We start from the raw sequence: 13,713 nt of genomic DNA on the forward strand, positions 1-13,713 counted from the left end.
TACATTTTTTGTTCTTGCATAGCATCAACTTCTTTGGCAGTATATTTCTTTGGGCCAAAGTATACACATCATACCAAAATGACAAATTACAGACTGTATCAGTTGTTCATGTTAAATAGGTAACCTAGCAGATTTGTGAAAAGGTAAGCTTTTCTTCCATTTTAAACCATTTAAACCACACACTATGTGTATATTGTATTTCAAGCAAACCATTTAACCAGAGATAGCATCTATGATTGCGTGTTAATTTTACATACCCAGATATTGTGAATAATTGTGCATGTAGTAGGTCTTGCAGTTCAGACAAGTCAAAAAACAGACAAACTCTTTACAACAGGAAGGACATTAGAATTTCTCATATTTAGAAACCAAAAAAAATCATTTTTAGAAGTTAACAATTTTAAAGCCTAGGTTAAATCTGCCACATACACTAAACACAAATTTATTTTCTTCAACAATAATCTTTACAATTTCTGTACAATTCACTTAAACATTGACAATTGCTTATGTAGCACTAAATGTTCTTTGTTTATCAGCCATTTCCAGTTGATGTAAATAATAGCACATTTCTAATAAGCAGCAGTACCTAGAATAAGAATTTTACAAGACATGAAACAGTTTTGAAAAATATCACAAAAAAATAAAAGATAAGTCCACAATTTTTTCCTAAGAGGCCCATTATACTCATGAACACTGAGTACGAGACAATACACACTGATCATTTACGCTTTTATGCAGTTTGCAATATAGATGGCTTGGGAAATTGGTGGACACTAACATTAATCATGACTGAAAATAATCACTGTTACCCTGTGACTACAAGAAACAGCATTTCCATCATCTTGCGAAAACATCACAAATCTTAGATGAATATGTATTGTAAAAAAATTTAGACTGCCTCAGGTCCAATTACTTTTGGTATATAAAATTTCAAACTACACTTTGTAGTTATTACATTTAAAGCACTGTTTAATATTGGTATACCCGCTGATCAAAAATGCAAGTGAAACAACTTTAAAATGTCTAGTAATGAAAAGAAAACAACCAAAACTGTTTTGGATAATTCAGTTTTAGAACAAGCCTCTCAAATCTCTTATTTAGGCTGTACTGTAAGTTTTGATTTTGACTCCAATACTGAAAATAAAATACACAAATTCCAAGTTGTCTGTGGTACCATTTGCAGAACATTGGGCCATGAAGTACAAAAAAAGAGACCATCATGAAATTCTATAAAGTGATAGCAGTTCCTGTGTTATCCTAAAGAAGCAAAAATTTCAAACAGCTGAGATGAGGTTCCTAAGGAAGACAAACAGCTGCACAAGAAGAGAGATGATTAGACAAGAAAATATCAAAACAAATTAAATATTCATGAATGAAAAAGATCAAAAAATATTGTGAAGATTGGAGATAACACCTCATGAGAATACCAAGTCACAGAATTCCCCAGAAGATCCTCAACTACAAGCTGAATGAGAAGAGAGATACTGGAAGACTTCAAAAAGATGGGAAAGATTTTGTTTGTGGGTTCGGAACAGTCAACAGGTTAATCCTTGAAAGGAAAATGTCACAACAAGGATAAAGAGTTAATTACAGCAACTAATAGATGAATTGTGTTTTACTATATCTTAGATTGGCAAGGAAAAATCAAGACTCTGTCCACCGGAATGCTGAGAGAGATCTTTTAAAATGAAGTCCCTAGCATAAATATTCAAGGGTTGTCTGCTAGCTTACTCACTCATCTTCTGCAATCTGTCATTTGGCATTAACTTAAATTTGAATCACAAAACAAAGAGACCAGCATTAGGACATCCCAAATTGAATTGTGTGAAATTATGGGTCCAACTAATATTGTCTATGGAGACAACTGATCAGTGCTAATACCAAATTGCAACCAAGGTTCCAAACAGAAAACTCCAGAAGAAGAATAATTACCAAGACCGAGTAGATTCTGACTACATAATTAGTGTTCATACAAAACACATTTTGACAATGCACTATACTGGATTTGGGTATCTACAAATATCCCAATTGTCACTTTCAATAATTTCATTTCAAACTCTTTTTTTTTTCTTTTTTCTTTTTTTTTTTTTTTTTGATGTGCAGAATTAAATATTTTTAAAGGAACACTGTTGCAAAATAATTTTAAACAGCACAGGAAAACTAGTGCATCAAAAGAAGGGAGAATCAGTTAGCTGAAGAGGTTACATACAATATACAGTACATAATAAAAGCCAGATTAGGTACACAAAAAATTGGTTAGAAATACATATTCACACCTGTGCTGTAGGCGATACTGAAGTATATGAGTATTAAATGCTAATGTCTACTAACATTATCAACAGAAGTTTATATTTGGCTGCTGTTCTTCTATATGAAACTGGTAAAGCACTCAACTTCATTTTCTGAATGATCCCAAACACTAATGGATTTGTTTTTCTATGTTCTGCAAGAACACACTGATAAGTCTCTTGTCCATATCAATATAACAATCAAGTAATACCACAATCCTTCAAAAATCCAGTTTGTTACTTTTACACCACACCATTTCAGTCTGACAAAGACAAGTACAAACTTGATAATGCTTCCTATGTCCCACACTGAATCCTAAATGATATGCCCATATTAAATGCATGGGCAACAAAAACATTCTAAAGAAAAAATCTGATTCAGTTGCTAGCAATTTTCTAAATTTATTCCACAACCAGTTTCGAAGCTTAAAGCTTTATTTTCACGTACCACCAAATAATTATGAAAACAAATGTGTGGCAGTCAGGCCAGGCAAGTTAATGGGTAATCAAAACCCACAATCGGAGCATAGGACCAGCAACCACAGTGCCAGTCTGGACAGCAGGTGTTCACCCTCTCAAATATTTTGTACATTTATGAGGGGCATTTGAAAAGTCCGTGCAAAGTCTGAGAGATGGCACCACTAACACGTATCAAGATCATGTTTAGTTGTTAGCATCTTTGGAAAGAACGCACACCAAGTTTCAGCCACATTGGTCTATTTCTTTGTGTTTGGAATTTGTGTGAATCAAGGAAGTCAAGTGATTGTCAAAAAATGGATGAAAAAGAATGTCATGTGGTGATTAAACATTACTTTATGAAATGCAAAACGCCTCAGGAGACTAAAGAGAAGCTTGATAAACATTATAGTGACTCTGCATCTTCAATTAGTACAGTTTACAAGGGGTTTTAAAATTTTCGGAGTGGCCATATGGGCACAAGTGATGCTGAACATTCTGGACGCCCTGTGGAGGTTACAACTCCAGAAATCATTGATAAAATCCATGATATGGTGATGAATGACAGAAGAGATAAGGTGCCTGAGATTGCTAGTGTTGTGAGCATCTAGAATGAACGGGTACATGATATTTTGCATAAGCATTTGGACCTGAGAAAGCTATCCGCACGATGGGTTGTGCGATTGCTCACATTTGACCAAAAAGTGTTGAAAGGATGGTTTGCAGCTGTTCAGGGAGAATCCACAGGACTTTAAGCCTCATTTCGTCACTGTGGATGTAACATGGATACATTACTATACTCCTGAGACTGAACACCAATCTAAACAATGGGTTAACAAGGAAGGATCTGCACCAAAAAAGGCAAAGACCATTCCTTCAGCTGGAAAGGTTATGGCGACTCTTTTGGGATTCACAAGGGATAATCCTCACTGACTATCTGGAAAAAGGCAAAACTATTACAGGTGCATAGTATTAATCATTATTGGACCGTTTGAAAACCGAGCTGCAAGAGAAACACCCAGCAACTGGACCGCAAAACAGTCCTTTTCCATCACAACAATGCACCAGCACACACCTCAGCAGTTGTGATAGCAAAATTATTGGAAATAGGATTCTAACTCGTTTCACATCCCCCTATTCGCCAGGCTTGGCTCCCTTGGACCACTATTTGTTCCACAATTTGGAGAAATGGCTGGGCAGGACAAAGATTTTATTCAAACAAGGAGGTGACTGCAACAATTAATAGCTATTTTGCAGACTTGGACAAGTCCTATTATTTGGAAGGGATCAACAAATTAGAACAGTGTTGACGAAGTGTATAAGTCTAAAAGGAGACTATGTCCAAAAATAGAAAAGGTTTACCCCAAACACGTAAGTAGTTTTTATTTTTGTGCGGACTTTTCAAACGCCCCTTGTATAAAGGGCTTATTCACAATCAACCAAAAATATTAATTATTAAGTATCAAAACTGGATGATCACTAGATTTCTGTTCCGTGAAACCAATAATTCTTTGCTTGTTACACAAGAAAATGATCTTAATAAGGAACTATAAGCATTACTTGTATACTGAAGACACACTAGTGAAAATAACTGCTGAAAATCAAGTGTGATTAACATAACGCCAGAAACACGAACCCAAAATGATTCTTGTTGATTAAATAACCATTTTGATCAAAGAATAAGCACATTATCATGAAGTGTTCATTTTGTTTTCAGAAGGGATAAAACAATGATATGGTCTGTCCAAGTAAGTATCCAGTCATAACTGACAAAGTTTTGCAAGTTTGTATCTCTAATAGTCATCCGCTGGTTCAAGGTATCAGTCTTGATAATGGTGCCCTCTGGCTATAAGGCAGAGTTCAATAATGTATCATTTGGCACTAATTACAACAGACAAGCATACAGTAATAATACTCTATTCTGTATGGCCACATATGACAAAGCCTGGTTATTGTTAAGTCAACACTACAATGCTTTTCATAGGTTTTATAAGCAAAACATTAATGGACAATGTTGTATCTCACAGTTTGATAACAGTCTCAGACAAAAAATGATTTTCCAAATTATAATTAATGAAAATTTAATCTTACAGAACTCAAAACCACAGTTAAAATTATGTGGGAATCTATGGGACTTCACCTCCAAAACTTTAGCACAAAACAGTAATCAATACAGTAAATCGGGAAAGATTTCACTACCTTGGGCCCTAATCAATAAGACTGATTAAGAGATCTGATTCCAATGGATCAAGCAGGTCATGAAGAAAGGAATCTGAGCTGCTTTATAAATGTACAAAATGTTTGATCAGGTTAACACCCACTATCCAGAAGGACACTGTGGTTGCTCAAGACTAATAGAATATTTTACACAGGATTACCGAACATGAACACCCCCCCCCCTCCCCGAAATGAAACTAGATAAATTGAAACTCTCAAACACCATGCATAAATTTGTAATCAAAATACTGACAATACAGATAACACAATTCTCAAATGAGAAATCACGTAAGTTGGATAATTACAGAATTACAAGGGGAAATATGCCATAGCCATTTCAGAAAGAAACTTCAAACCCTTTGGAACAGGATTTGTAGTACACAAATCAATACCAGACTCTGTAATAAGTTTCACCTCGCAATCAGAAAATCATCACTCCAACAACACTTTCAGAGCAGAGGGACATAACAGAAAAAAATTAAGAAAATTTTGAATAATGGGTAGACAGCACTGTAGAAAAAAATGAAAGAACTGATAATTGCCTCATCACCAAAAGAATGGAAATACAGATAGTGCGACCTGACATGCGATAGGCCTATAGAAAACAGAATAAAAGTTTTACACACACACACACACACACACACACACACACACACACACACACACACAGTCACTGCCAGCAGCAGGGCATTTGATTGTGGTAAGGAGCAGGCTGGGGTGGGGAGGGTGAGGGATAGTATGGTGGTGGTGGGGGGGGAGGGGCTGGCCAGTGAAATGATGCAGGTTAGATGGAGGGCAGGGGAGGGGGGGGGGGGGGGGGAGTAGCGAGTCGCGGAAAAGGAGATATATAACAAGACTGAGTGTGATGGTGGACTGATGGCTGTGTAGTGCTACAATGGGAACAGGGAAGGGGCTGGATGGGTGAGGACAGTGACTAATGAAGGTTGAGGCCAGGAGGGTTTAGGGTTATTGTTACATTCCATCCTGGATTTTCCTTTGTTTGAAACATTACACCAAAATACACAGAATAACCTAAAACATCAGGGAAATAGGGAGTGCTAGAAGAATGGATGCCAGCCTTAACACAGTCCCGCCAAAAGAAAAGGAGCAAAGCACAAACTAATAACTGCAGATGATTTTACTACCACTAGTCACATTAAAAATTCTATCCAAAGCCCCATTAAATTGGCTGCAGACTCGGATAGATTCACAAATAGAGCATCAAGGAGGGTTCTGGAAGAGAAGATCATGCACAGTGAATAGATCTGGTGCCTGACAAAAATATTAACTCCAAGGAAGTTCAGAAACATAATAGCAACATTTGTCGACTTCAAAAAGTCCTATGGCTCCCTAGGTAAACATTCAACACACACTGAGTTATAAAGGTGACTAAGACCAGAAAGCTAATCCAGGAAATAGTCATCCACTCTATTTAACTGAGTTTTAGAGAAAATAATCAGGACAAAGGACTGAATGGGCTAAAGATGGCAGGTGGGGAAGACAAGAAACGAACCATCAACATACACACATCAAAAACCATTTTGCATCACCTCATTTCTGAGAGTTCGGAACCTGTACAGAAAATTGGAATAGAGATCAACATACATATCATTTTTGCCCTTTTTATTGCTCATGAAAACCACACTCTGCATGTCGTACCGCCACAAAGCGAGGCCTTCACAGAACAGTAATTCAGTGTAGATCCGTCACGAGTTTTTGAAAAGACAGAAGAAAATGGCGGGGGGGGGGGGGGGGGCTATGAAAATTGTTTCAGCATGATAGTGGTGATGGCAATGACGATGATATAATAATATTTCATGAAAACTCAACCACATTCAATCAATACCTAATAATTTGTTGCCAAAAAACAAGTGAAATTTAACTTACCTCCACAAAAAGATGCTTGCTGTATGATGAAAACACCCTTCTAGCATAAGAAGTGCTGTTAGCAGACATGCATACAATAATTTGTTGGGATACAATGCAATCAGGAAACTGGCTGGCATAATTACAGGTTCTGTACTGCATATTTTGTTTCCTGGTGTTTCAACAGAGTACATTCAGACTGTTAGATGTGAAAGTTTGGCACAGTGATCACAGTATGGACACATACATGCACTTCCTCTTGGAACAGCCCATTCAGTCCAAGTATGTTCCTGTTTCACTTGCATCTGAGTTACTATTTTCAGCAATGCCCACAATAAGTTAAACTTCACGTTGCAATGTCCACACAATTTCTGCTTCACCAGTGCTGCACACAACATGATAGCCTAGTTCACTTAAGGAATTTATGACGTGCATAGGTGGTCCTGTGGAACAGATTTCACAGTATCACATAAAATGTTATGTTCTGTCATGTCATGTAAAAATCTGTTTATTAAAGTTTAAGGTTTACACATTAAATCAAAATCATATTACACAAGGACCACTGCAAAGTACACAATATACTGTACATTTCATAACTGAGATACCAACATTTTACCTGTCCAAAACTACAGGTACATGCACTACATTAATAAGAAGTGGAATAAAATCTTGCCCACACTTAATCAACAAAACTGCAGTATGAAAGCTATGACATTCTTCATATTTCATTAACAGCTAATGTCAGAATAAAGGAACAGGATGTGTTTGTAAAGAGGTCAAGTGATGGATGGAGACACACACACACACACACACACACACACACACACACACACACACACACACACACACACACACACACTTCCGCGAGAATAGAGAGCTTTGGCCATAACTAACAGAATTTTGAGACTTCAATATTTAGGTCAAGGTAGGTATCTTTGAAACATGCACACAGTTCCTTAAGATTGTGCAACATACTGCTTGCTTCTGCTTATGTACTCTTAACTCAGTTTTCTGTCACAGACACACAATCTTTTCTTCTCTGGTATCACATGGTTCATTACTGTAACAGTAAAAAATCATATACATGTTGAAATGTTTTCTTACACAATGTCTTACTTTGATTTTAATTTGGTGTCACTAAGATACCATATTCCATTTTGCTCTTCATACCATGTAATCTGGAGTGGAAATTCTTCCACAATTTTCCTTATAGTCCATCTCTTTGAATGTACAATCAATCTTTTTTTATTTTTATCACAAACTGTCAGAATATTGAAAACTGCCTTTCAGCTGGGCTATGATTTCACTTTCTGCTTTTTTTTTGCGCTTTATTTTTCTAGTTGTGCCACGTACGTATGCTTCAGCACTGAGGCAGCTTTTTCAATTTTTGCTTTTCATACTTTTCCTCATGCCTAAACCTCTTTTTCACAGTAGATTTACCTAAAAACTGGAGACTAGTATTTAAATAATCCAGTGCCAGATCAGATACTATTTCATCTTCACTTATATCTTCTGTGGAAGTACCAAGTGTAGCTAAGGTTACAGCTGCAGGGATTGCTGTGTTTTGTGATATTTACTGCAATTTCTTTTACCTAGCCTTTGTTTATCATCCACTCCTGAACTATTCTATACTTTTTCATGACCTTCTCCTTTAAATGGATTGCAATAATACAATTTTGGCTTAAAGACAAGTTTTTTTCATGAACTTGAAGGAGGGATGTTTTGAGATATTCGAAGTCAAAGGTCAAGGACCTTGCATGTGAAAATTCTTAGAAGCCCACCATGTTGCATATCCATGTAAAGCTTTACTCATTAGCTTTTCAATTACACGGAAGAGCCAGAGAAACTGGTACACCTGCCTAATATCATGTACGGCCCCCGCAAGCATGCGAAAGTGCCACAACCCGACGTGGCAAGTACTCTACTCTTGTCTGAAATACTACTGGGGGGAATTGACACCATGAATCCTGCAGGGCTGTCCATAAATCCATAAGAGTATGAGGGGGTGGAGATCTCTTCTGAACAGCACGTTGCAAGATATGATCAATAATGTTCACGTCTGGGGAATTTTGTGGCCAACGGAAATATTTAAACTCAGAAGAGCCACTCTGTAGCAATTTTGGATGTGTGGGGTGTTGCATTGACCTGCTGGAATTGCCAAGTCCATCGGAATGCACAATGGACATGAATGGACGCAGGTGATCAGACAGGATGCATACGCACCTTTCAGAGTCAGTGTTGTATTTAGACTTTATCAGGGAACCCATATCACTATAACTGCACATGCCCCACATCATTACAGAGCCTCCACCAGCTTGAACCGTCCCCTGCTGACATGCAGGGTCCATGGATTCATGAAGTTGTCTCCACAGCTGTACACGTCCATCCACTTGATACAATTTGAAAGGAGACTTGTCCAAGCAGGCATGTTTCCAGTCATCAACAGTCCAATGTCCATGTTGACGGGCCCAGGCAAGGCATAAAGCTTTGTGTCTTGCAGACAAAGGATAAATGAGTGGGCTTTCAGCTCCAAACGCCTGTATTGATGATGTTTCGTTGAATGTTTCACTCGCTGACACTTGTTGATTGCCCAGCACTGAAATCTGCAGCAGTTTGAGGAAGGGCTGCACTTCTGTCATGTTGAAGGATTCACTTCAGTCGTCATCAGTCCCATTCTTTCTGGATCTTTTTCTGGCAGCAGCAATGTCTGAGACATCGTGTTTTACCGGATTCCTGATATTCACGGTACACTCGTGAAATGGTCGTACAGGAAAATCCCATTTCATCGCTACCTCTGAGACTGTGTCCCCCATCGCTCGTGCACCGACTATAACACAACATTCAAACTCACTTAAATCGTGATAACCTGCTATTTTAGCAGCAGTAACCAATCTAACAACTGCGCCAGACACTTCTTGTCTTATATAGGCGTTGCCGACCACATCGTCATACTCTGCCTGTTTACATAACTCTGTATTTGAATACACATATGCCTTTACCAGTTTCTTTGGCATTCCAGTGTATATAAGTTTCCTTGCTGTACAAAGTGTGGTTATAGAATAACAGGACTGATGCTATCACAGAGTAAGCAAGCATGCACCCAAGATGAATGGCCAGTAGCTGAGAAGCATGAAGCTTTCTAAATGAAGTATGGCATTTCTGGTGTCTGTTGACGAATCAGTAATAGCCATGGCCTTAGTCTGTGTAGAGCTGTTATTCTGCTTTGCCAAAAAAAATAGTAAGTGTAATAATAGAGCAAGGAATTATTGAAAAGTTCACATGAAACTTAGAAGCTGCTACTAATACCTATCTTTCACCAAAAAAAGTGTATCGTGAAGACTTAATTATGTACGTGAGTTTTTGAGTGGTTTGGGTGTTTCCAAGATGACTGAGCAACCACTGAAAAGATGACTCTTGCTCAGGACAGCCTTCAACTTTAGAAACTGATAAGAATATCGAAAAATTACGTAATCTGATTTCATCTGGTCGCTTGTTGAGATTCAATGAATTGCTGAAACTGTAGGAATTGACAAAGAATATAAAAAGCAGCAAATTTCAACGTGAACAGTTTAACAAGAGGAAAGTGTGTGTGAAACTGGTGCCAAAAATTCTCACGCTCAAACAAAAAGAAGTTCATGATATGTTTGTATTGATGCTTTGAATACTGCTGCAACTGATCCTAATACTTTCGTGAAAGAGCGATAACGTCACAAATCTTGGTTTATTACTAAGTGCGTGCCAATCCATACAGTGGAGGGCCCAGCATCACAGAGTGACAAAAGCTCGAAAGAGCAAATCAAGATTCAGAGTGATGACAACTGTTTCTTATTCGCTTGGGCTAGCACTATGTAACTTACCTGTTCCCCATGGTCAAACCTGCATTAAAAGGAACAAGGTTTCAGTCTGTTTAAGCAGTTAAACAAAAGTGGCAAGTGTCCTCAAGGAGCTAACAAGGAAGACTTCCAGCACTGTTTCCATCAATAAAAAATTCACATGGAGTGTTGTTTAAGCATACAGGAGGGGCTTATATTGAGGATGATAATAACTAAACATATACATTTTTTAAATAAAATGTTTTACTGCAACTGTCCTGTTATTTTATTTTAGTCACACCTTGTATCTGGATTAGAACCAGAATTATATTCATTTATGCTGAGAGAGAGAGAGAGAGAGAGAGAGAGAGAGAGAGAGAGAGAGAGAGAGAGAGAGGGGGGGGGGGGGGGGGGGCAGGCAGGCAGGCACATAAATTTCAAACAATTACTGAACTTTGCAGACCTGTCATTTTCTTCAAAATTGTCTTAATACAGTGACATCTCGCTTTTACACTTTTTAAGGATCTAGGAAAAAAATGTGTAAAATGAGGGAAAATTTCAAATGTCGGAAAAAAGTTAACAACCCCCCTTGCATTTTTGCTCTGTATGTAAGATATACATACATAATAGTCACCAAGATACTTGTCAGGGACTTGTTTATTAGCTAATAAAAACTGATGACTTAACTGAAAGTTAAGTATCTGGGAACTAGAAGTGTTTGACTTAATTTAATATGACAAAACTGATGTTTTATTGAAAGTCTGTTACATAAATAGTGAAATATTGCCTCAGTTACACATTTTTCTTGCTTAGTATGACATGTTACAAGAATTTATTTATTGTTGTCAAGTGCAAATACTTACGGAAGTATTTTGTGTGGTGTCTGCTGTAGTAATCTTTTTGAAGTTATCAGATACTGTGCCTCCTCAATTACGTAGAAAACCACACACACGCAAACTATCACTCACAATGTTTGTTTGTGAAACATTGCAAAAAATCTTTATGTAAATATTTGCACTTGACAACGAGAATAAATCTTCGGAGCATGTGTTCGTAAGTCTTGGGGAAGGGGGAAGAACTTAACTAGTGCTGCGTTTCAAACAAAAACATTTGACGTAAGGTGAGCAAATGTGTCAACTAGCGTTACAAGTGGGCAGACAACAAAACACACTAAATATGGTTTGAATAATGCAACTCAAGACGATCACAACAATCACGAAGGCGCACATGCACAGTGGAGATAGTTTGTAAATGGTTGTGATTGGTCATGATATTTTTATTCGAACGAAACTAGTTACTCTCATCAGCTACCATGTCAAGTAGCACTCGGCAGTGGCAGGAGATAAAGAACAAATTGTTCCAACTTTTACTCATTTGCCAGTTCAGATCTGCTGCAGCACCCCAGAGTCAAGAAACAACCACATAACTTTTGTAAACACTACTTGATGGCTAGTGCCATGCCATCATAATTTAATGTCAATTATTTAAGTTATTTTCTCCATGAACATTTTTTTCATAAAGCATAAATCACGGGAAAGTTTATACGTTAATGCAAAATCAGTTGTGAATTAACAGTGTTAACATAGGCAATTTGAACGATAAAACATGTCAAACAATGGGAAAAACGTTAATTTGTGGAATGTAAAAGTGGGGTGATACCATATCTCTGCAAATTGTTAGTTTATGCCTCTTATCTGTATCACTGATGGTACCAAATTTGAAAGAAATCCGAGATGGTTGAGTTGAGTATTATGTTCAACTCTTGTGGAATTACCTCATGTATCAAAGTAGGTAGATCTTCCTTGAAAATTCAACGTGTCTCCCATTCATCAAACTCAGACTAGACTAAGAAGCAACTACAATTTGTTGAAAAATTTGCATAACACTGCTTTGGCTTTTTCCAATAAATTTCATCCTGGCATGTGCCTTCTCCATGGCTACATTTATGTGGTGGTTCATTTTAATATGTTCCATGCAGATTAACTTGGATGTTTTACGGTCCCAACTGTTTTCAGTAACTGATCACTTATTGTGTAGTCATATATGTACTGTTCTGCCTATTTACACACATTACTATTTTCATGGCTCTGAAGTATCACCAAAAAGCCTCACAGATACACTGACCAGATTAACTTTTCCAGTTATTAAAATGGATGTTTTTATTTCTCACATTTGCAGTAAAGTAATGAATGAAGCAAGGAAAGAGAAACTTTAAACCACTTGCCACCATAGCCATTTTGGAGGTAGTGTGGCCTTCCTCCAACCTTCAGTAGGGTGACCAGGTGTCCTATTTCTAAAAGGACTGACCCTTTCTCTCACTGTGTGTTCAGTTGTCCCAGCAATAAATGAATAATTTTTCCTTAGGTCCTTACTTGTAACTAACTTTTTCATTCAGTTCTCTAAGGGTTTTTATTTGCTCTATGCATCAGTTTTGTCTCTTATGTTTTTCATGCTTTCTTACTGACATCCATGTGACACTCTAATGTTCAAGGGAGTGCAATTGCTAGCTGTCATTTTTCAGGTATTAAGTTTTCCCCTTGAGCCATAAATATAGCAGAGAGCAAAAGTACACACTGACAGTGGAAGTAAGAAGAGAAGACATTTCACTAGCTTGCTTAGTTCTGATAACTCTGGCGTGAGCTTCATATTTATCATTTTTTTGGTGGTAGAAATAACACACAGAAATAAGGTTTCATGAAAGCCCATTATAGGCACATTAGAACACTAATGTCCTGCTTATCTGTAGTAACGAACATGAATCAGCTACACACTTTCAGATCTCATATATTGACAGCAAATGCATGCAGCTCTTTCTTCCAGTTACTACCAAAAAGTACTAACAATTAACTAAGGAAGAGCAGTGAGCTGGCTGGCGCCAGTGCATTCAATTTTTTTAGTGTTCACTTTGTTAGATACATGTGTTAATATGGAGGGGAAAAATGTAGAGTTTCCTTTCTTGAAGCAAAACCCAACACTAAAAACACAATGTATTTTATGTTGTTAAGTTTCTTCCACTAACGTGGAGGATGTGTCAGTACAACACAACACAAAAAGAATGTGAAGCACATGTTAGC

At 37.4% G+C, this 13,713-nt stretch overlaps 1 long non-coding RNA gene across 1 annotated transcript; it reads right to left on the minus strand.

Moving 5' to 3' along the window:
* Window positions 1–426: 426 nt before the first annotated feature.
* Window positions 427–7,155, minus strand: LOC126162488 (uncharacterized). Its single transcript, XR_007535078.1, has 2 exons — window positions 6,849–7,155; window positions 427–586 (listed from the first exon to the last, which is right to left on the minus strand). It is a non-coding gene; the product is annotated as an uncharacterized LOC126162488 (long non-coding RNA).
* Between the last annotated feature and the right edge of the window lie 6,558 nt (window positions 7,156–13,713).

The sequence above is a fragment of the Schistocerca cancellata genome, chromosome 2 (genome assembly GCF_023864275.1).
Source record: "Schistocerca cancellata isolate TAMUIC-IGC-003103 chromosome 2, iqSchCanc2.1, whole genome shotgun sequence".
Lineage (NCBI taxonomy): Eukaryota > Metazoa > Arthropoda > Insecta > Orthoptera > Acrididae > Schistocerca > Schistocerca cancellata.